Source organism: Procambarus clarkii, chromosome 2, assembly GCF_040958095.1.
Source record: "Procambarus clarkii isolate CNS0578487 chromosome 2, FALCON_Pclarkii_2.0, whole genome shotgun sequence".
Classification (NCBI taxonomy): domain Eukaryota; kingdom Metazoa; phylum Arthropoda; class Malacostraca; order Decapoda; family Cambaridae; genus Procambarus; species Procambarus clarkii.
In genome coordinates, this window is record NC_091151.1 from 59,933,882 (window position 1) to 59,958,755 (window position 24,874).

Here is a 24,874-nt window from a genome sequence, read left to right on the forward strand (position 1 = left end):
AACATCAACCTCTGTTGGTATAGTCAGCTGTAATCTCCTTAGTATAATGCTACTGGAGAAATATAATCAGCTGACAAATTTAGATTTCTATTGGTATTGTTTATCTGCAGGCATAGGTCTCCTCAGGTTTGATACTGGGCCTGAGAGTAATTTACCTCCTGCAGAGTTTAACATGGTTATGCCCTGATATTTAGTAGGGCTACCGATGAATCGATGACAATAGTCTGTCCCTACAAGGAGACCGAAGTCAGTGAGGTGATCAGACTTAATATTATCTGCCAATTTTATTCCTCTATTTCTCAGGAATTTGGCTGTTGCTCTCAGACCTTGAACTTGTAGGTCTACTGGTATTTTGTCCACCACAATGGCTTGTACTCGACAGACGTACCTGCCTAAACGTACTGATGGTTGTACCACCTGGTAGACTTGAGGTCCTGCATCTGTTACAAACCCTGAGATGTTGAATGACGTCTGGGCTACAGGCCTTAATTGTAGTTCATCTGCCAGCTTTTTAGTGATATATGTTCTCTGGGATCCTTGGTCAAACAACCCACGGGTATGGACCTTGGCCCTCTTATTCAGGATGGTAATTTGGGCAGTAGGCAAAGTCGTATTACCTTTAGACTTTGCCGATTGGACACTCTTTGTTTGTTGCACCTTGCAGTACTGTACTGTGGTGGGAATGCTATCTTCCACCTTGGGTCTTGAATACGTTAATTTCGTATATTTACACAGTGCTGCATGGTGCCTACCTCTTCTACACCTGTTGCAGGTGTTGAATTGGGTATCACAATAGTCTATGTTGTGTGACTTGAGACACCTTGCACATCTCCCTAATTCCTGGAGTCGCTCCATACGAGTGTCTCTGGTTGGATAATTAGCACAACGGTATGTTGAATGTTTCTTTTTGCAGAACATACATGTCCCCCAACCTACTGCACGTTTGGAAGTTACCGGTTTGGGTGAACTAGTAACAGTAGGCTTGGAGGTTGCTGCTGCATTGTCAGATTTTCTGCAACTTGATGTTAGAGTAATTGACTGATGTTTATTTGGGGTAGTTGTTTTACCCTTTAATTGACTCTTATTTTCTATTTCTGAAGGCTTGCATGAGGCTTTAACTTCCTCATTTGCTCGTCGTTTGTTTATGATGGAATGTAAACCTTCAGTGATGTCCTGTACTGTCAGGATGGTGTTATGTTGATGTGCATATAATTCATCTAGTATATCGCTGGACAATTTTCGTTGAAGGACTACTTTGGTCATCCATTCCCTAGTAGTTATATCAACCTTAAGTCTGAATGTTCTTAGTAGTGACTCAAACTCCATGCTGAAGGATTGTAATGAGTCAGCAGTCTGATCAGGTTGAGGTAAATCCAGCAACTGTAGTACTAGATGTATGACAGTTTTCTCATTGCCAGCATTATTCCTAGGAGGCTGGACTGGGAAATTAGTGCTGTTGCTATTTTCATTTACATTTTCTACTACTGGTTCAGCTTCACCTCTAGTTTGGAGGCATGTTAACTTAGTAGCTTCAGGTATTGGGTTTTCAGAAACCACAGAGACTGTGGATAAATTGTCTGAAAACTGCTTAATTTCTGGTGGTATATTATTGGGTGAAGCTGTAGTGGGTGAAGCTTTATCCTTGTTGATTAAAGGATCTAATCTGGCTTTACATTTATTCTCAAAAAGATCCAGATCATCCATAACATTATCTACTTTATTTGATGTACTTGCTAATTGTTCTGATTCAATTATCCTGTGTAAATGTTCCAACCTGCCTTGAGTTTCTTCTTCATATTGTGCTAGGTCAGACAGGAATGGTTCCACATCTTCAACTACTACGTCATCGTGGACTTGATTTTGGTAAGATTTCCTATTTGCTTTCAATATATGCAATTGGGTTTGAATCTGTAACAGTGGTATTTTCAACCGATGATAATTAATTACAGGCTCATATAACAACTGTTCATATTGGTTGAGATCCCTTGTTAGTTGGCGTTTGCTTGCTATTAAAGCACGCTTTGCTTTCTGTGGATTAGTCATGGTGACTTGTTAATTGAGCACCACTGGCTCATAAATTGTGAGCAAGTACTAATGGTAGCCTAGGGTTAAATTCTGCACTCACTAGGCAATAATCCTACCTCTACTAGAGGTTAGCACTTAAAATTAATACACATTATATATATACAATCATACACACTAATGATTTGAGTGATAAACCAGTGTCACTGGAAGTACCTTTAGGTTAGCTCTTCTATATCACCTTAGGATGGTAGAGACACTAATTAATCACTCAAAGGTGTAATGATCATAAGTAAATTATTATATATACAACTCAACTCGAGTTGATAAAAATTACACCCAAAATAGGGTCTGGACCATTCATTAATGGTGTTAGGTTGTTGAATATAGTACAACTGACTATGGTAATAATGGGACTAGGATGAACGATAATAGTTCAACTAGTCAATGGTTTTATCCTACCCTGTTGTGGGTTGGCAATTAGTAAATATTATACTGTGATCACTAGTGCAATATATATTAAATAATTCTCTATTTTGGAGAAATAATATACACAATTATTGATAATAGCCTCTATGAAACTTCTAATACTATCTAGAAGTATTAAATATTATTAGTGACCTCGCGAAATAAAGTCCACAAAATTCATAGATAATCTCTCGCGAAATTTAACACCACAAAATCCGTGAACAATATCGCGAAGACACAGTCACTAATTTGGCTGGCTTCTATATTAGCGCTGTCATTTCACAGAATAACACGCCACCAAATCTGTGGGTGTACATGAAACCACTGATGAGGCTGAACTGAACTGAGCGGGGCTCGTGAGCTCCACGAGGCAACGCCGACGTCATTGACTGCTGGCTTTGTTTAAATCACACTGCACTAGTATATTTAATGAATCCACTGGATAACTGGTTCATCCGGTACTAAGATGACCAAATGTGGGTTCAAAGGATCAAATAATCCGTCATCCAGTTCGAAGGACCAAATAATGTGGGAACCGACCTGTGAGATTTATATTTATTTAATTTATATGAATTTATATTTACGTTAATTTATATACTTCGATAGCAATTTGTATAATGATAAGTGGACTGTATTTCTGCAATAATCTCATAATCTCACAAATCGATCCTCTACACATTAGGGGGGTTTATTAAATTTATATATGCAGCCAATCAAACTACAGTATTAACTACATACATTGAAAAGGTTCCTTATCTTATAGTACAGCAGGTTAGTCCACCAGGTATAACTAGGGTGTAGACACCAAATTATCCTCTTTGAGGTAGCTTCCATCACCCAGTAACTGGTGCACAAAATCTTGCTTCCTCGTCTTGACCTGTCAAAAGGGCGCTAGCTGTGAAGCCAAGTTCTATATATGACAAGCTATATCAGAGAAAACACTACATGGAACCTTAAAGACCTGGCTTAATTACCTTTAGTTTGAGGCTCCCACGTGCTCTAACCGGGTCACCCTATATAATGACATTAATGGCCATAAATGAAAATAAACGGGTTTCGGAAAGAACACTTAACTTGATTTGTTGACAGCGTGTTGAAAATGGTACACCCTTGGTTTCCATAACACTACGTCCAAGTAAAATTAACAGGAGCCGCATTTGCTCCCGTGAGCCTCTGGTCTAGTATAAACAATGGCTGCCCTCCTTCCTCCCCTGACGCCTGGCTTACATTGTCCACATGACAGAAAGTGATAGAAGGGTCACATTTACTCTACTTTAATATTGATAATTAAGTTAATTTATATAAGATGTTTTATGATGGTAAAGTCCAAAGACTAATGTATTTAAGAATAATTCCCAGCAAAATAGCTGGTGAATTATAATAGTATGTGGTGATGATACCCCGTTTTGTATAGACGGTAATTCCACTACAAGTTACGTTTTCTATGGTTAACTTGTTTATACAACACAGCTATTATCTGTCTGTATGATATATTAAATTGTGTCGGATTTTCCGACAGGAGCCCCTCAGAGTGCGCTTGTTGGCCCTCACTCTAGTTCAGACGCTTCCACGCTGCCTATCCACTTCTTAGATCATCAGAGTTGCGCGGCATTAGGTAACGGGGTTCTCTCTCTGCGGGACAATCAGCTGTGGTAAGGCTTCTCATATTAAAGTCATTAACCTCGCTGTGTCGTGCATACGATCCTCATGACTTTTGGCAGAGAAGGCCATGTTGTCAAAACCTGTCGGACACTGCCTCGCCGAATATAACTGTATTCGGTGTGGATTGGGGCCGTGAGACAGAGAGCCACGGCAAATCGGAGGGCCTGCAGTGTGAAACGTGTGCCATTTGCTGACTTTGGGGTTGCTAATGGAAGTCACCTGCATGGGGAACTGCTACACCTCTAAGTCAGGCAGTGTCATGTTGTCACAGCTTCTAGGCATGTCACAGCTGCTTGGTCGACAATGGGGCAATACCAGCTGGATTTCTTGTTAGCTTCACAAGGTGGGGGTGAGGTGCTGGCCCGGCAAGAGAGGACCAGCACCTCACCGCCACACACACACACACATACACCCGTAATTACATAAGTGTAATTACCTAAGTGTAGTTACAGGATGAGAGCTACGCTCGTGGTGTCCCGTCTTCCCAGCACTCTTTGTCATACAACGCTTTGAAACTACTGACGGTCTTGGCCTTCACCACCTTCTCACCTAACTTGTTCCAACCGTCTACCACTCTGTTTGTGAAAGTGAATTTTCTTATATTTCTTCGGCATCTGTGTTTAGCTAGTTTATATCTATGACCTCTTGTTCTTAAAGTTCCAGGTCTCAGGAAATCTTTCTTATCGATTTTATCAATTCCTGTTACTATTTTGTAGGTAGTGATTATATCACCTCTTTTTCTTCTGTCTTTCAGTTTTGGCATATTTAATGCCTATAACCTCTCTTCGTAGCTCTTGCCCTTCAGTTCTGGGAGCCACTTAGTAGCATGTCTTTGCACCTTTTCCAGTTTGTTGATGTGCTTCTTAAGATATGGGCACCACACAACCGCTGCATATTCTAGCTTTGGCCTAACAAAAGTCGTGAACAATTTCTATAGTTTATCGCCATCCATGTATTTAAAGGGAATTCTGAAGTTAGAAAGCGTGGCATAGGCTCCTCGCACAATATTCTTTATGTGGTCCTCAGGTGATAGTTTTCTATCTAGAACCACCCCTAGATCTCTTTCTTTCTCTAGATCTCAGCCAAGTGGTGCTGCATATACTTATTTTGTCCAGTTAATCTTTAAGGGCATGACAATCATCTAAGTTTCTTATCCTTCCTATTATCTTAGCATCATCAACCTGTTCATATAATTCTGTATCCCAACTGGTAGACCATTTATGTAGACAATAAACATCACTGGTGCAGGAACTGAACCCTGTGATACTCCACTTGTGACATTTCTCCAGTCTGATACATTGCCTCTGATGACTGCCCTCATTTTTCTATCAGTCAGAAAATTTTTCATCCATGTTAGAAGCTTACCTGTCACCCCTCCAATATTTTCCAGTTTCCAGAACAACCTCTTATTTGGAACTCTGTCGAAAGCCTTTTTTAGGTCCAGATAGATGCAGTCAACCCAACCATCTCTTTCCTGTAATATCTCTGTTGCTCGATCATAGAAACTAAGTAAATTCGATACACAGGATCTTCCAGATCGAAAATTATACTGTCTGTCTGATATTATATTAGTTCTCTCCAGGTGTTCTACCCATTTAGTTTTAATTATTTTTTCCAATATTTTGAGTATTACACTTGTCAATGATACCGGTCTATAATTAAGGGGGTCTTCCCTGCTTCCACTTTTGTAGATTGGAACTATATTAGCCTTTTTCCACACATCAGCTACAACTCCTGTAAACAGGGATGCCTGAAAAATCTGTTGAAGTGGAATGCTGAGCTCAGGTGCACATTCTCTCAGAACCTATGGTGAAACTCCATCTGGACCAACTGCTTTGTTCTTATTTAGCTCCTTGAACATTTTTTCCACTTCGTCTCTAGACACCTCTATGTGCTCTATGTTGTTCTCTGGAATTCCTATTGAATCTGGTTCCCTGAAGATTTCATTTTGTACAAACACACTTTGGAACTTTTTGTTTAATGTTTCACACATTTCCTTTTCATTTTCCGGGAATCTATTTCCCATTTTCAACCTCTGAATATTATCCTTTACCTGCAATTTGTTGTTTATGAATTTATTGAATAGACCTGGTTCTATTTTACATTTGTCTGCAATCCCTTTTTCAAAATTTCTTTCTGCCTCTCTAATCACTGCCGTGTAGTTGTTTCTCGCATCTTTGTATCGCTGGTATGTTTGGGGTTTGGACTCTTCCTGTATTGATTCTATTTTTGTGTCTTTTGGTATCTGACCTTCTCACACTTTCTGCTGAACCAATCCTGTTTCCTAGTTCTGCATCTCTGTTTTGGTATAAATTTTTTTGTGCCTTTATCATATATTTAACAAAACTTGACATACATCTCATTCATTCCTTGCCTAGCAACAAGTGTGTCCAATTATACTCACTAAAAAAAATTCTAAGGTTGCCATAATGTCCTCTCCTAAAGTCAGGTTTTCAATTTCACCAACCTTCATATTTTCTTCCAGATTATAACGCATTGCATACTTTATTCCCAAAAAGACATGTTCACTTTTACCCAAGGGAGGAAGGTACTGAATGTCAAATATTTCTTCCTCCTTCCTGGTAAATATCAAATCTAGCATGGAGGGAGCGTCCCCTTTCCTCATCCTCGTAGCTTGTTTAACATGTTGATACAAGAATGTTTCTAGGATGAGGTCTACAAATTTACACGTCCAAAAATCTTCTGTTTTAGCTTCATATGCTTCCCAATCTATGGATTTCAAGTTGAAGTCGCCAACTATCAACAGTCGTGAACTATCGTTATCCGCTCTCGCTATGATCTCTCTCATTATTGTTATAAGTCCTTCTCGTTTACTATCTAGGTCCTCCTTTGACCATGTGCTGCTTGGTGGTGGACTATATGCATTTATGATCATTAGTTTATCATCCTCATGGCAGATCTCTAGTGCTATTATGTCAACTTCTTGTGGATTGGCAGTCATTATTTCCTTCACCTTTAGGTGTTCTTTCACCAGCACAGCAACGCCACCGCCTTTCCTAATTTGTCTGTCCCGTCTCCAAATTGAGTAGCCCCTTGGGAATATGACCTCATTTAAAATAACATCTTCAAGTTTTGTCTCCGTGAGTGCAACAATGTCTGGTGTCTGGAGCTGTATTACATCACTTAACTCCAGTATCTTCGATCTTACTCCATCTATGTTGGGTTATGCAATCTTCAGGAACTTGTTCCCCCTATTCTTATTTATTCTTATTAGTGTGTGTGTGTGTGTGTGTACTCACCTAGTTGTGTCTGCAAGATCGAGCATTGACTCTTGGATCCCGCCTTTCGAGCATCGGTTGTTTACAGCAATGACTCCTGTCCCATTTCCCTATCATACCTGGTTTTAAAATTATGAATACTATTTGCTTCCACAACCTGTTCCTGAAGTGCATTCCATTTTCCCACTACTCTCACGCTAAAAGAAAACTTCCTAACATCTCTGTGACTCATCTGAGTTTCAAGCTTCCATCCATGTCCCCTCGTTCTGTTACTATTCCGTGTGAACATTTCGTCTATGTCCACTTTGTCCATCCCTCTGAGTATCTTATACGTATCTGTCATGTCCCCCCTCTCCCGTCTTCTTTCTAGTGTCGTAAGGCACAGTTCCCTCAGGCGCTCCTCATACCCCATCCCTCGTAGCTCTGGAACAAGTCTCGTTGCAAACCTCTGAACCTTTTCCAGTTTCATTATATGCTTCTTCAGATAGGGACTCCATGATGAGGCAGCATACTCTAAGACTGACCTCACGTGGGCAGTGTAAAGCGCCCTAAATGCCTCCTTACTTAGGTTTCTGAATGATGTTCTAACTTTTGCCAGTGTAGAGTACGCTGCTGTCGTTATCCTATTTATATGTGCCTCAGGAGATAGATTAGGTGTTACGTCCACCCCCAGGTCTCTTTCGCGCGTCGTCACAGGTAGGCTGTTCCCCTTCATTGTGTACTGTCCCTTTTGTCTCCTATCTCCTAGTCCCATTTCCATAACTTTACATTTGCTCGTGTTGAATTCCAGTAGCCATTTCTCTGACCATCTCTGCAACCTGTTCAGGTCCTCTTGGAGGATCCTGCAATCCTCATCTGTCACAACTCTTCTCATCAACTTTGCGTCATCCGCAAACATCGACATGTAGGACTCTACGCCTGTAAACATGTCGTTAACATATACAAGAAATAGAATTGGACCCAGCACCGATCCTTGCGGTACTCCACTTGTTACTGTTCGCCAGTTCGACTTCTCGCCCCTTACCGTAACTCTTTGGTTCCTTCCTGTTAGGTAGTTCCTTATCCATGCTAGGACCTTTCCCCCCACCCCTGCCTGCCTCTCGAGCTTGAACAGCAGTCTCATGTGCGGTATTGTATCAAAGGCTTTTTGGCAGTCCAGAAATATGCAGTCTGCCCAACCATCTCTGTCCTGTCTTATCCTCGTTATTTTATCATAGAATTCCAAAAGGTTTGTTAGGCACGATTTCCCTGTCCAGAACCCATGTTGATGTTTGTTCACAAACCTAATGTTCTCCAGGTGTGTAACCAGTCGTAGCCTAATTATTCTTTCCAGTATTTTAAAGGGGATGCTTGTCAGTGATACAGGTCTATAGTTAAGTGCCTCCTCCCTATCACCTTTCTTGAAGATCGACACGACATTTGCCTTCTTCCAGCAACTGGGCAATTCTCCCGAAATAAGTGACTCATTAAAGATCATTGCCAGAGGCACGCTGAGGGCCTGCACTGCTTCTATTAGTATCCACGGTGATACTTTGTCTAGTCCAACTGCTTTAGTTGCATCTAGAGTTGTCAACTGTTTCATTACCTCCTCTGCTGTCACCTCTATATCTGATAGTCTTTCATCTAGGGCAGGGGTCTCCAAACTATGGCCCGCGGGCCACATCCGGCCCGCCACATAATTTCGTCCGGCCCTCCAAACAAATCCCTGTGTGGTGGCCTTGAAAAAATAATTATCGTACAAATGGCATCGCAGAATTATTCAAAGCTGGGGCTGCTGACTGGTGGCGCTCAACCCGAGTCAGTTTTCCTCTCTCTAGATAGTGTGACGCACAGATACTAATACTGGTAGGTATGTGTTGTGCCTTACAACCAATCAGTTGTGTATAACTGTATATTGTGGGGATTGAGGGCGAGTGGGGCTTCGCTGCTTCCGTTTCAGGGAGCACAAACACTGTACAATATTCTTTTCTCTGTACTTTGACAATGCCTTTATCTTAGTGTTACGGCCCTCTCGGGTCGCAACCGGGTTCTTACTCTGATGTTGTTAGAGGAAGGGTATCCGGCCCCAAGCCAGTAGTGGCTTTCAAGGGATGAGATCCGTAACGCAACTAAATTAAAGGGGAAGGGAAATAAAGTCAAAAACTTAATAATATAATTACCGTCACCAATAAATATATATATAAAAGGTTACACAGGGGGGGGGGGGGTATAAACACTAGAATGCACAACGTAGTCTTCTTCTGAAGATCCTAGACGTTCACGGTGCTCTCGATGCTAAGCTCTTGGTGCTCTTGTGGCCTTACGATGAATCCTTCGATCCGCTCGAGTCTACCCTGGCCACAGGCCAGCCAAATCACAGTTCCACTGGGGGCACCATCGTGGAGGCCATCAACCACTAGTCCAGCCGGTAGCTGGCAGGTTCTTATCAGCGACGCTGGTTAGGCCACCCCACGATCGATACTAAGGTCGCGAACCCTAGTCAGGAGCCTCGTGTGATCCCACAGACCACTCTCCTTGCCACAACACCCCAGTGGTTAAGCGTCTCCACCAGTCAGTCCCGGGTACTACAATCCTTCAACTGCCTCGTCACAGGCAGGGTAACACCACAGTGTTCATCCGGGGGGCGACTCACAGCTGCTGCAGCAAACACTTGGAGACAAGTCGGCTGCCTTGGGTAGACTGATCCACTGTCCGATTCAGCAGTCCCAGGTCGACTCTGTAATCAGACACGTCATCAGTAACGATTACACAATAGGGCACGTCACTTACCGGCTCAGACCCAAACGCCCACCTATCCACTCCATAGATGGCGTTGCTGTCTGAGCGCCACCTCACCAGAGGTCAGCAGCGGCTGTGTAGTGAGCTGATCTGGACGGGAAACTAGCCCTTGTGACCAGTATATCTCGTCCTCACTAGATGGCGTCGTCCAATTGGAGGGGGTTTTGGGAGCTGACAAACAGATGGCGCGGTCGTCACTGCTCCGTGCTCGGACGCTGGATTCGGGTCCGTAACACCTCCCCACCAAAAGAATTTGGTTTGGGTTTCTATAAAACAAAGGAAACAAACCAAATTAGTCAAGGACCTAGACGCGAGACAATGCATCAGCTACCACGTTATCCACCCCTTTGATGTGTTCGATCTGGAGGGGATATTGTTGTAGATGTAGACTCCATCTGGTGAGCCTGAGGTTCTTTTGCCTAAACTGAGCCAGAAACTTTAGAGGATTATGGTCAGTTCGTTAATATAGGGTGACCATTACTTGTTAGGTATACTTCAAAGTGTTGAACCGAACTAATTAAGGCCAGCGTTTCTTTTTCTATGACGGAATAGTTGAGCTGACTGGGGGTGAACTTCTTAGAATGGTAGGCCACAGGCTGTTCTACCCCATTCTCATCCGTCTGAGATAGTACCGACCCCTGGCCATAGTCAGAAGCGTCGACCGTCAGGATAAATCTATCCTCAAAACTCGGGGATCTGCGAATCGGAGAGGAAATTAGAATTGCCTTTAGACTTTCAAAGGCTCGCTGGCAATTCTCATTCCACAATAGTTTTACCCCTTTCTTCAAAAGATTTGTCAGGGGGGCAGCGATGGAGGAAAAGTTAGGGACAAACTTACGGTAGAAACCAGCCATACCTAGGAAACGCAAGATGTCCTTCCTGGTGGCTGGTGTAGGATACTGGACTATTGCCTCTACTTTGCTGGCCTTTGGCGTAATCCATCCTCCTCCAACCTTATGACCTAAAAAGACGACAGAGGTCCTGGCAAACTCTGATTTGTGTAAGTTGACCACCAATCCCGACTGGAGCATGGCCTTGAAGAAATCCTCTATGTGACGTAGATGATCCTGCCAATCAACATCATATATTAGTACATCATCGATGTAGATCAAGGTGTTTTCTACGTCACGCAACACAATGCCCATCAGCCTCTGAAAGGTGGAGGCTGCGTTTTTCATCCCTAATGGTATCACCTGACATTCAAACAGCCCGTCGGGAGTCACAAACGCCGATATGGGTTTGGCCTTCTCTGTGAGGGGAACTTGCCAATAGCCCTTGAACAGGTCAAATTTAGTCAGGTAACGAGCTTTACCTATGGCATCGAGACATTCCTCAACTCTGGGGAGAGGATAGGTATCCGCTACTGTGACTTTATTCACCTGGCGATAATCAATACAAAAACGGTATCTCTTACCAGGTTTGGGCACTAGTAGTATCGGGGATGACCATGGGCTCGAGCTCGGGGCTATTAGATGGTGTTTCAGCATGTATTCCACCTCCTCTTTCACCACCCTTTTCTTCAGGGGGTTGAGTCGGTAAGGGTGTTGCTTTATAGGCCGGACTCCTTCCTCCAGCACAACATCATGCCATAGGACAGATGTTAGTCCTGGAACATCTCTGAAGATAGTCTTGTACTCCTGGATCATTTGCAGCAAGGATGGTTGATGTCCTTCGGCCACATGTGTCAACTTTGCCTGCAAGTTAAGTAAAATCTCTGAGTTAGTTAATACCTCTTCCTCCTCCTCAATGTCATCTTTTGTGGTCACCATGGTTATTGGGAGTGTATCTTGACCCTCATATTTTTTGATCATGTTAACATGAACCAAAGTTTCTTTCTTTCGGCGGTCTGGAGTATTAAGAAGATAATTGTGATTAGTAACCTTCTTTAAGACCTGGTAAGGACCTACAAATCTGGCACTCAAACTTCCGGTTACTGTAGGTGTACATACCAAAACCAGATCCCCCACCAGGAACTCTCTTTGTTTGGCCTTCTTATCATACCTGTTCTTGGTGGTTTGTCGCGTACTCTCTAAGTTTCTCGTAGCCATTTCCCACGCAGAAAACAACCGGCCTTTATTTGTAGACAACCAGTCCACAACGTCTTCGTCGGTTTCCTTGTCTAGCCAATGGTCTCGTGCCACTTCTAAGGGACCCCTTACCTAGTGACCATAAATCATCTCGAATGGGGAGATTCCTAGTGATTCATTGGGCACTGATCTTACCGCAAATAGGAGGTAGGGCAGGTCTTCAACCCACTTACTCTGCCGGTTATAGCAAAACTTCCGAAGCATGCCCTTCAACGTCTGGTGAAAACGCTCCAAAGCTCCTTGAGACTCGGGATGGTAGGCACTGGAGGTTATCTGTTTAATTCCCAGGTCGGCGATCTGTTGGAGAAACAAATGAGACATAAAGTTCGATCCCTGATCCGTCTGAATGGTCTTAGGGAGACCGTATCGCGAGACGAACCAGAGCAGATGTTTCACCAAGACCTTAGCAGTGATGGTTTTAAGGGGGATCGCTTCTGGGTACATACTAACCCGATCTAGTATAGTGAGCAAATACTGCACCCCTGAGGTAGAAGGCGGAAGCAGGCCTACTATATCCAGAATGAGGTGTTCGAAAGGCTCACCTATGGATGGAAAGGGGCATAAAGGGGCTTTGGGGACAGGCTGGTTTGCTTTTCCTGCCATCTGGCAGGCGTGGCAGGTTTTGCAAAAACGACGTACGTCCTTCTTCATATGCGGCCAATAGAAACACTTGGCTAGTCGTTGGAAAGTCTTCGAGACCCCACCATGTCCCGCAAATCTATCAGCATGGGCCGTCTCTAACAGCTTAGATCTGAAGACGGCTGGGACGACTATTTGCTCACCCATCTCAGTCGACTGGGGGTATTTCGGAGGATGCTGGCGACACAGTACATCACTTGGCCATACATACAGATCAGCTCCTTTCGTAGGAGTGTCTAGGGTGGTAGCCAACTTCCGTACCTGAGGGTCCTTCCTCTGCTCTTCTATTAGATGGGCTCGAGTCCAGGGTTCAGGAACCGGCAACTGGACGGGCGGGACTGGTGTATGGCTACTCGTAACCTGTGGTATAGGAGAAGAGTCAAACAAAGTACTTAAATCTGGTGGTGCCTGGAGTTGAGCCTGAGACCTTGTTTGTACCGCCGCAATTGGACTGGGCTCTTCACACACTGGATCATCCACTACCACGGAACAGTTAGGTAACAAACCTAGGGCTATGTTATTGGCCAAAATTACGTCAATCCCCTTTATGGGAAGACTATCCACCACAGCCAACCGACACTCACCTTTGAAGTGCTGAGAGTCTAGACGCACCTGTACCACAGGGGCAACGTACAAGGTAGAAGGAAATCCACCCAGGATTACCTTCTGCGTCCCATTCGCCGATGTACCTTCGGGTAATGAATTTTCTAAAATTAGAGACTGGGCCGCTCCACTGTCTCTGAGTATTACCACTGGCTTACTCGAAAGGCTACTGGCTACATACCCTTGGGAGGTATATGGGGCGAACAATTCTTTCTTCTTCTCTAGGGTGGATGTCGGTGGTACTATACTGTTTATCAGCATGACTTCCCTACGGGGATTATTACCTGTACTGCTACGACACTTCGCAGCAAAGTGTCCTTTCCTGCCGCAGGTCCAACACAATACGTCCCTTTTTGGAGTAACCCTCCTAGGACTATCTGGGGTTGACTTGGCGGCACTACGAGGGGCAGTCTTATCCTCCGGATTATGTTTGGCTGGATATCTTGAATAGGTCTTCGGGACATACCTAGCAGACGGCCTATGAGTCAGGATGTATTCCTCAGCCATGGTGGCTGCTGCACTCAAGGTCTCTACCTGCTGTTCCTCTAGATACGTCTTTAGATCTCCAGACAGACAGTCTTTGAAGTCCTCTAACAGTATGAGCTGCTCGAGGTCTTCTTTGGTCTCCACCTTCCGAGAGGCACACAATTCCTGGAAAAGTCGCTCCTTGATAGTGGCGAATTCGGTGAAAATGTGCTCTGAGGTCTTTTTCAGGTTCCTGAACTTCTGCCTGTAAGCCTCAGGTACCAATTGGTACGCCATGAGCACGACCTTCTTCACCTTGTCATAATCGCCGGAGTCGGCAAGGGACAACGTGGAGTAGGCGATTTGGGCCTTCCCAGTCAAGACTGACTGTATCATGATGGCCCAATTCTCCCTTGGCCACTCCAAAGAGGCAGCGACTTTCTCGAAGGCCGCGAAGAACTTCGACACTTCCTTCTCATTGAATTTGGGGACCATTTTGATGTTCCTCACCGGATCGAAAATACTTGTTTCCATTCTTTGCCTCCCACCACCTAACCGCAATACTTCTAGCTCATGTTGTCTCTGTCTTTCTTTTTCTTCTCTCTCTCGCTGTTTCTCTTCCCTTTCTCGTTCTTCTCTTTCTCGTTTCTCTTCTCTTTCTCGCTCTTCTCTTTCTCTTTCTCGTTCTAATTCTAAACGCCTCATCGCCAATTCTTTATCTTTCATCTCCATTTCTTTATTTTTCATCTCCATTTCTTTATCTTTTAATTCTCGTTCTAATTCTAACTTCTTCCATTCTATCTCGCGATTTATCTCTAAGGCTCGCATTTTGACTGTAAGAAAGCTAATATTCAGCTCACCTGCATCACTGTCAATGTCACTGCCTTTATCTTCCTTTTCAGTGGAAGCTATTTCCTCACCTCCTTTTGTACCTAGTGCCTCATCTTCCTGTTTTTCTTCGGCCTTCAAATGCCGGTGAACCTTGGACAAGATCTCCACACGGGAATCACTGGCACGTATCTTGATCTCCAGGTAGGCACTCACCAGTACGAGTTCCTGTTTGCCCAGATATTTCAATCTGGCAAGACAGTCCTCCCTGTTCAGAAAGCCTGAACATCGTCCAGATCGTCGATGGTCGCTTTTTCTGTCATTGTCATTAGCACTTAACACACCGCTTCACTTTAGCACTTAACGCACCGAGTACTGTTCTACGTCAATATTGCACTTTATCGCAACAAACACTGCACTTGCCAATATTGCACGTAATCACCAGGAATCGCACTACACAATATTGCACCTAATCACAGCGAGCACCTCGCTCTACAATATTGCACTGAATCACACCGAGCACCGCACTACACAATATTGCACTAAATCACAGCGAGCACCACACTGCGCAATATTGCACTTAGTCACTCCGAGCACCGGACAGGACGTATAACGTCCTAATAGTCACACACAGGGGGAATTATTTACAGGGATTACGCCACTTCACCACCCCTGTCAAACATACTTGACAAGGGGTCGGATCCCGCTGGGGATGCCAATTATGTTACGGCCCTCTCGGGTCGCAACCGGGTTCTTACTCTGATGTTGTTAGAGGAAGGGTATCCGGCCCCAAGCCAGTAGTGGCTTTCAAGGGATGAGATCCGTAATGCAACTAAATTAAAGGGGAAGGGAAATAAAGTCAAAAACTTAATAATATAATTACCGTCACCAATAAATATATATATAAAAGGTTACACAAGGGGGGAGGTATAAACACTAGAATGCACAACGTAGTCTTCTTCTGAAGACCCTAGACGTTCACGGTGCTCACGATGCTAAGCTCTTGGTGCTCTTGTGGCCTTACAATGAATCCTTCGATCCGCTCGAGTCTACCCTGGCCACAGGCCAGCCAAATCACAGTTCCACTGGGGGCACCGTCATGGAGGCCGTCAACCACTAGTCCAGCCGGTAGCTGGCAGGTTCTAATCAGCGACGCTGGTTAGGCCACCCCACGATTGATAATAAGGTCGCGAACCCTAGTCAGGAGCCTTGTGTGATCCCACAGACCACTCTCCTTGCCACAACACCCCAGTGGTTAAGCGTCTCCACCAGTCAGTCCCGGGTACTACAATCCTTCAACTGCCCCATCACAGGCAGGGTAACACCACAGTGTTCATCCGGGGGGCGACTCACAGCTGCTGCAGCAAACACTTGGAGACAAGTCGGCTGCCTTAGGTAGACTGATCCACTGTCCGATTCAGCAGTCCCAGGTCGACTCTGTAATCAGACACGTCATCAGTAACGATTACACACTAGGGCACGTCACTTACCGGCTCAGACCCAAACGCCCACCTATCCACTCCATAGATGGCGTTGCTGTCTGAGCGCCACCTCACCAGAGGTCAGCAGCGGCTGTGTAGTGAGCTGATCAGGAAGGGAAACTAGCCCTTGTGGCCAGTATATCTCGTCCTTTCTAGATGGCGTCGTCCAATTGGAGGGGGTTTCGGGAGCTGACCCACAGATGGCGCGGTCGTCACTGCTCCGTGCTCGGACGCTGGATTCGGGTCCGTAACACTTAGTTATACAAAATAGCAATAATACTATTGTAGCCAAAAATATTGCATGTTTAAAATAGTTAAAATGGTAACCATTAAGTTTATCAACGAAAGCTGTTGCCATAATATTTACCACTTTATAATAATATGCTATGCTTTTTAACACCACATACAAGCTGTTTTTTTCCTGTAGAATTTATTTCATTTATTTTACCCTTATATTTTCAGATATGGAAAAGATAAAGAAAAGAAAAGTGGACATTGAGTGCCGTCGGTTCAATGACGAATGGAAGATAAAGTACTTTTTTGTGATAGCAAATGATAAAGCTTTATGCATAATATGTAGAGACAGTGTTGCTGTTCTGAAGGAATACAATATTCGTCGGCACTATGAATCTAAACATGGCTCAAGTTATTCTCACATCACAGGAGCAGAACGCACTAAAAAGTTTGAATCATTTCAGCACAGTCTGCATTCTCAACAAGCTGTTTTCAGTAAGAAAAAATCTGAAAATGAAACTTCAACTAGAGCCAGTTACAAAGTTGCCTGTGTTGGCTAAAAAAGGAAAACCTTTCACTGATGGTAGTATCATAAAAGAGTGTATAGTGGAAGCAGCAGGAGAGGTATGTCCAGAAAAAGTAAACCTCTTCAAAATGATAAGTCTTGGGTCAAATACTGTTGCTCGTAGAATTGAAGATTTAGGAGGCGACATAATTCGGCAAATAAAGGAAAAAACAAAAAGAATTTGTTGGTATTCTCTTGCGTTGGATGAATCAACTGATGTGTGTCATACTTCTCAGCTCTTAGTATTCATTCGTGGTGTTGATAGTGAATTTAATGTGAGCCAAGAATTAGCATCAGTTCACAGCATGCACACCACAACAACTGGAGAGGACATTTTCAATGAAGTAAGTAAGACTATGACAGAATATAACCTGGAATGGAAACAAGTGCAGTGTGTGACAATTGATGGAGGAAAGAATATGTCTGGGACAAAGAAGGGTTTGGTTGGGCAAATTACAACAGCTTGTGAGGTTGGAGGATTCTCAAAACCCATTTTTCTGCATTGCCTTATCCATCAACAAGCATTGTGCCTAAAATATGTTGATATGTCTTGTGTCATGAAACCTGTTGTTTCTGTGATTAATTTCATTAGATCTCATGCGCTCAACCATCGCCAGTTCCGTGATTTCTTGAAAGAAATTGATGCGGAGTTTGTTAACTTGCCTTATTATACAGCAGTTAGATGGCTTAGTTGTGGAAAGGTTTTGCTGCATTTCTTTGAGCTCAGATTAGAAATTGATTTATTTCTCACAGAGAAAAATAAACCTCAGCCATTATTATCAGAATGTGAATGGATTTGGAAATTGGCATTTTTTGCAGATATGACAGGTCATATGAATAACTTGAATCTGAAATTGCAAGGCAAAACAAATTTGATCAGTGACTACTTTGTTCATGTCAAGGCATTCAGAGCAAAACTTGCGCTACTTGAAGGCCAGGTGAAGGTTAAGAATTTTGCTCATTTTCCATGTTGTGAAAAATTTCATGCAGAAAGTAAAGTTGAATTTCCTTTTTCATTTGCAAATGAAATAATTTCAGATTTGAAAAAACAGTTTCAGAAGCGATTTGCTGACCTTGATGCCAAAGCAAATGAAATCAGGCTCTTTCATAATCCATTTGACTGCAGTGCTGAAAATCTTCCAACTCAATTTCAAATGGAAATTATTGATCTCCAGGCAGATGACAGACTGAAAGATAAGTATAGAGAAGGAAATCTGATTGAGTTTTATAAATGCCTGCAGCCAGATCAGTTTCCAAATTTGATAAAGTTTGCTTGTAGTTTTGTGTCCATTTTTGGTTCAACATACTTGTGTGAACAAACTTTTTCCAAAATGAAGTATGTGAAATCTAACTATTGAGCAAATTTGTCTGATGATCACTTGAAATCAATTCTTACAATTGGCTCATCTAATCTGGAACCTGATTTTAATGAAATTTTGAAGTCAAAACGACAGTATCATTCGTCACACTAATTTGGTTGCATAAAACTAAAGGCAGGAATCTATTTAGTTTACCCTGATTTTTTCCAAAAAGATATGTTTTAATTTTTCCATGTTTATACTTTAATATTTGAGGAAATTAAATTACTGGCACTGATTTGTATTTTGTTTTTTTTCATTTTTTATTCCTCCGGCCCGCATAAATATGGGAAATATATAATGTGGCCCTTACATTGAAAAGTTTGGAGACCCCTGATCTAGGGTAACCCCTTCCAACAATGGGAGCTGCTCAGGCTTGGTAGTGAACACTCCATGGAAACTGGCATTCAGTGCCTCGCAGATTTCCTTGTCACTTTCAGTATATGCCCCCTCTGTCTTCCTTAGTCTTGTCACTTGGTCGTTCACCGACATTTTTCTTCTTATATGACTGTGTAGTAACTTAGGTTGCTTTTTCGCTTTGATCGCAATATCGTTCTCATAGTCCCTTTCCGATGTTCGTCTTATGTTAATGTAATCGTTCCTAGCTCTGTTGTATCTGATCCTGTTGTCCTCTGTCCTTTGTCTTCTGTACTTCCTCCACTCCCGCCTGCTGCCCATTTTTGCTTCCTGGTTATTATATTCCTTCCTATTTTTTCCCTTTACTGTTGGTATAAATCTCTCTTCGGCCTCCTGGCATTTCTGTATGACTAGGTCCATCATATCTTGGACTGTTTTTCCTCTAATTTCTTCCTCCCACTGCACTTCAACCAGATAGTCCCTTATCCTCTTATAGTCCCCTTTCCTGTAGTCAACTCTCCTTTCCCAGTTCTCTTGTCCCATGGTCATAAGTTTCAATTCCATCATGTAGTCAAAGACTAGGACACAATAGTCACTGGCCCCTATAGGTATTTCATGCTCTAAATTCTCGATATCTTCTATGTTCTGGGTGAAAATCAGGTCTAATAGGCTCGGTGCATCTCCTCCTCTTTCCCTTGTGTCTTCCTTCACATGTTGAGATAGGAAATTCCTGTCTATAACATCTACTAATTTTGCTCACCATGTTTCGTCCCCTCCATAGGGATTCCTTGATTCCCAATTTATCTCTCCATGATTTAGGTCCCCCATGATCAGCAGCTTCGCACTCATTCTGTGGGCTAGTGTTGCTGCCTTCTGCAGTTCATCTATACATGCCTTGTTGTTGTCGTCATACTCCTGCCTGGGTCTTCTACTGTTTGGTGGGGGATTGTAGATTACCAAGATCACAATCTTCCTCCCATCTACTGTCAGAGTTCCATGTATGAAGCTTGTGCACTCATTGGTAACTCGATTTCCCAGGTCTTCAAACTTCCATTTCTGCTTTATTAGGAGTGCCACTCCCCCTCCCTGTCTCTGTGTCCTTTCTTTTCGTATCACCTGGTACCCGTCAGGAAAGATTGCATCTGAGATCATGTCATTTATTTTAGTTTCCATGTAACAAACTGGGCTGTTGTAAGAATTATCCAGAGTGGTTTATCGACAAAAGAGAATGGGAAGCTGAGCCGCATGGTGACCTGACCCCAGGGGAATTCGCGGTGGAAATAACCAACGCTTTGTTCATAGCTGCGTATAATGAATCATCCTATAGTATTCAGTAATTTAGAGAAAATTAGCCTTTATTCATTTTGCATTAAAATTGTATTGTATAATAGTACTGGATACAATATCAAGAGTATTCTAATTATTGAGTTAAGTCACCATCAGTGACGTCACGAATCAGATCTAACTTTTAAGGCGGAGTGACCGGCGGTCATAGGTCAGCAGGGTTGACATGTCTAATATTTCTCAAAGTTTTAATAACCATTTTTGTGATCGGGAACAGCTTTGCCGTTAGATGTTTGTGTAATCTAATTAAAGTAAAATAATTCAACCAGTCTGGATCAATTCAGTACAAACAGAGTTTAATTGTTATAACTTAACCTTGCTAAAGTAACTGGGTAAGCGATGCAGAACAATACAATACTCTGTCTGGGGTAGTCCAGACAAGGAAAAAATCAGTGTGGTCACGGAAGCAGCTGGGAGAGGTCAAACATCTTACCTCTCCCCAAGACCAGCCAAGACATCTAGCTGGTCGCCCAAGGTATAGTTGCTATTGTTAAGTATAGAAATAGTCTCATTTGCCACTCAGGTCAAGTAGGGAGTGTTAAAGTGATAGGGAGTGAACATTTTTAGATTTTGTTTTAGTTTTTCTTTTAATAAATTAAATTTATTAATATTTTTGCATTTCATTATTTCCATGTGTTTTATGTGTAAACTTGTCCTGGTCACGTGGTCCACACGAGGCAGAGTTGTATTGGGCGCCGATTCTAACATCGAATCGGAATTATCATTACTGTGTAATTTATTCCACACTCAAGGTCATCGTTTATAGTGGGGATCAAGCCCCTAGGTTGATTAATTAGCGTGATCGATCCAGACCTCGATCATTGCTCTTGTATTACTGGTCTGGTGGTGGCAGCAGAGGTGACTCTAGGGTTTTGTTCAGAGCTTAGGTCACGTCATACTGGGTGTAGAATCCTAAGTCGGTCAATCGTCTTAGGACCACGTGGCGTGGAGTTGGCTTTGTTTAAAAGTTTTGGAGTCCCTTGGTTTAGAAATAAAAGTAAGAATACGGGTAGAGGGAGTAGAAGGTAGAGAAGTAAAGTGAGAGGACCCAAACCCGTGTTACAATGGTGGCAGCGGTGGGATGTGGATTGAGGTTGGGGTTGAGGCTGAGGTATGGTGTGGGTGGCCTCGGGTTGGGGTGTGGATTGAGGTTGGGGTTGAGGTATGGTGTGGGTGACCTCAGGCTGGGGTGTGGATTGAGGTTGGGGTGGGTATGGGGTGGCCTGGGGCAGGAATGGGTATGGGTATGGGTATGGGTATGGGGTGGCCTGGGGTTGGAATGGGTATGGGTATGGAGTGGCCTGGGGTTGGAATGGGTATGGGTATGGGGTGGCCTGGGGTTGGAATGGGTATGGAGTGGCCTGGGGTTGGGGGAAGGGTTGGTATGGGAACTGAGGATGGGGTTGGTATGGGAATTGAGGATGGGGTTGGGGTTGTTGTAGTGACGGATGAGGTGTACCTAGGTGGTCCCCAGTGGTGTCGGAAGAGGTGCTGTCCTCTACACTTCCACTTCCACTGGTCCCCACTGACTGGTCACTGTCTGGCTTAAACATTTTCTGTGATTCCTGGTGTGCCACGTCTTTTCTAAACTACCTTATAGTACACCCTCGACCCGAACTCACTACAACCGTGATCTTACACAAATAATAATAAAAAAAATCGCAACTCTTTTCTAAGAGAAAACTACTAAATTCCCAAAATAGGAAATACACCGATTTATCGAGAGAATCGCTGAAGTGAATCCAATGAGTGTCTGCCCCGCACTCGTGTCTGACCGTGAAATATCCCGCAGTTCTATTGCTGAAACCTAAGTCCTTTACGTTAAAAAATTAAAGAATCTAATTTATATAAAACAATTTAAATGATAACGCAACTAACGCGCAGCACTCGTGATGGATTAATAAAGAATATTTACTGTACTTGAATACTAAACGCACTTGAAGTGAGCAGCGTGGCCACTGATGACTGATGGAGCGGGATCAGCTGCGCTGAAAAAAAAAACTAAGTCCCGCGCTTTTTCGCTTAAACGCTGAAAAAACAAAATTATTGTTCTGAAGGAAAATAACTAGTTTTACGTTAATAAACCGCTCTAGCGATTAATATAGACACCCAGGACCTATATATGCTTACTAAAAATTGAATTTTACTCAAAAACTGCGTTTTTACTCAATTGCTGGACTCTGCCAATTTTTCTGACTCCGAGGGAAAAAAATTTCTATCACCCCAAATATCACAAAACTCCTCTAATTCACAAAAATTTGGGTTTCTCGTTCCCAGATATAAATACGTTATTATTTACTGCTGACGTTGTATGCAGAACAATACTGACACTTCGGGCGGTTTCAACACTCAAATTCGAATTTTCGTCAAAATCCGAGATTTTCACCTCAAATGGACTCTGACAAAATTACAACACAATTTTCTCAAAAAATAACTAAATTCGGCAAAAATGTAATTATCACTGTTTAATGCTTTACGAACAGAATTACGTCCCTTGCGCGCACTAGAGAGTAATACTGGCCCCAGAATATACACAAAACATGAAAATTAGAATTTCCGCCAAAAAGTCAGATTCTAGCCCAAGCTGGACTTAGAAAATTTTCCACCTACGTTTCTACTGAAAACAGAATTCTAAGTCTACAAACACAATTCTACCGTCTTACTGGTAGCAACTAGAAAATATCACTCGCATCGACTGGAGAATCCTAATGACGCCCAGAACATACACGTGACCCACGAATACAAATTAATTACAGTTAACGACTTTCCGACATTGACTTAGCCGAAAACTTATCTCAAAATACTTAGAAATATTCTACGGACTCTATTAAGCATTTACACGCAACTTACTATCCCTTAAACTCCTTCACTTATCTATCGTGACCGACATATAGCCCTAAGTCCAGAGGATTAACTACACTCTAGCAACAACGCCTCTGACTTAGACTAATACAACAGGGAATTGCAAAACTTAATGTACGCACTTAGCCTAATATGCAAGAAAATGCTAAACACTTTGATAAAAAAAAATTTTTTTTAACCGGGGATTGAATTTAGGGGAAAAAATTAATCTAGAACAACGCAAATAAACGGAAATTACTTTATAAATTTAAGTATACTTAATTCAAAAATGCACTCGACTTAATCTTATAATCGTTCCTACCGGCTCGCCGTACCACACCTAGCCTAGAGGCCACACCATCTAGGTTCCAACAGAGCGACACGCAGCTTTCAGCAACAATTATGACTAGGGACGACTCAACCTCCACTAAGTGTGCGATCACTTAGTTGTTGAATCGCTGCTAGGTAGGTTACTAGTCCGTCCCTCGGAGGCCGCAACGCCCTTCACGGATTACGTTTTTCCTAGCGTTTTGGGTCGTCTAATAACGCCCTCGGACTATCTATTGGCGTCCCACAGATATATCCGCCCCCGACAGCCCTCAAGGAACTGCTGTTGAGAGTATGGTGGCTCCCAACACCTCTGAATTAATTGCAATGGGTCGAGTATGGTACCCAGTCCAATCAACTCGGAGCGGTCTCCTTTTCAATAAATCTAGTTTAACAGCCTAATCTTACTAACTAAACCTTAATCATATCAGCCCGCATGACCCAAGATTCGCCAATCCCCACTCAACCGCACTGTTGTGGGGCGCACTGCTAATCCTGGCCCGCGGCTGTCTCCTTAGCATCCGCGCACGTGTTCGAACGGCTAGACGCGTGAGCCTTTCAACAATTTCAAACAAAATTGTTGAAACCACCGCTGTGCACCATTGTAACACGGGTTCGGGGTTTCCCTCTCTCTTTTCTTCACTTATAAAAATGTTCACTCCCTATCACTTTAACACTCCCTACTTGACCTGAGTGGCAAATGAGACTATTTCTATACATAACCATAGCAACTATACCTTGGGCGACCAGCTAGATGTCTTGGCTGGTCTTGGGGAGAGGTAAGATGTTTGACCTCTCCCAGCTGCTTCCGTGACCACACTGATCTCCTCCTTGTCTGGTCTACCCCAGACAAGAGTATTGTATCCTTCCGCCTAGTCAAAGTTCTACCCAGTTACTAGCAAGGTTTAAGTTATAACAATTAACCTCTGTTTGTACTGAATTGATCCAGACTGGTTGAATTATTTTACTTTAATTAGATTACACAAACATCTAACGGCAAAGCTGTTCCCGATCACAAAAATGGTTATTAAAACTTTGAGAAATATTAGACATGTCAACCCTGCTGACCTATGACCGCCGGTCACTCCGCCTTAAAAGTTAGATCTGATTCGTGACGTCACTGATGGTGACTTAAACTCAATAATTAGAATACTCTTGATATTGTATCCAGTACTATTATACAATACAATTTTAATAAAAATGAATAAAGGCTAATTTTCTCTAAATTACTGAATACTATAGGATGATTCATTATACGCAGATATGAACAAAGCGTCGGTTATTTCCACCGCGAATTCCCCTGGGGGTCAGGTCACCATGCGGCTCAGCTTCCCATTCTCTTTTGTCGATAACCCACTCTGGATAATTCTTACAACAGCCTAGTCTGTTACAACCCCCCCGCACAAGCACTTAGTAAACCTTGTTAATTTGTTAAAATTCACGAGGTTTAGTATCCAAACCCACAATTCACCTCATGCCACAAACAAAAGCTAACCTAACTAATAAAATTTGACAAATAATAGTCCAACATCATAATGAACATGTCCATATTTCATAAATTTCTCAGCTGTCAACT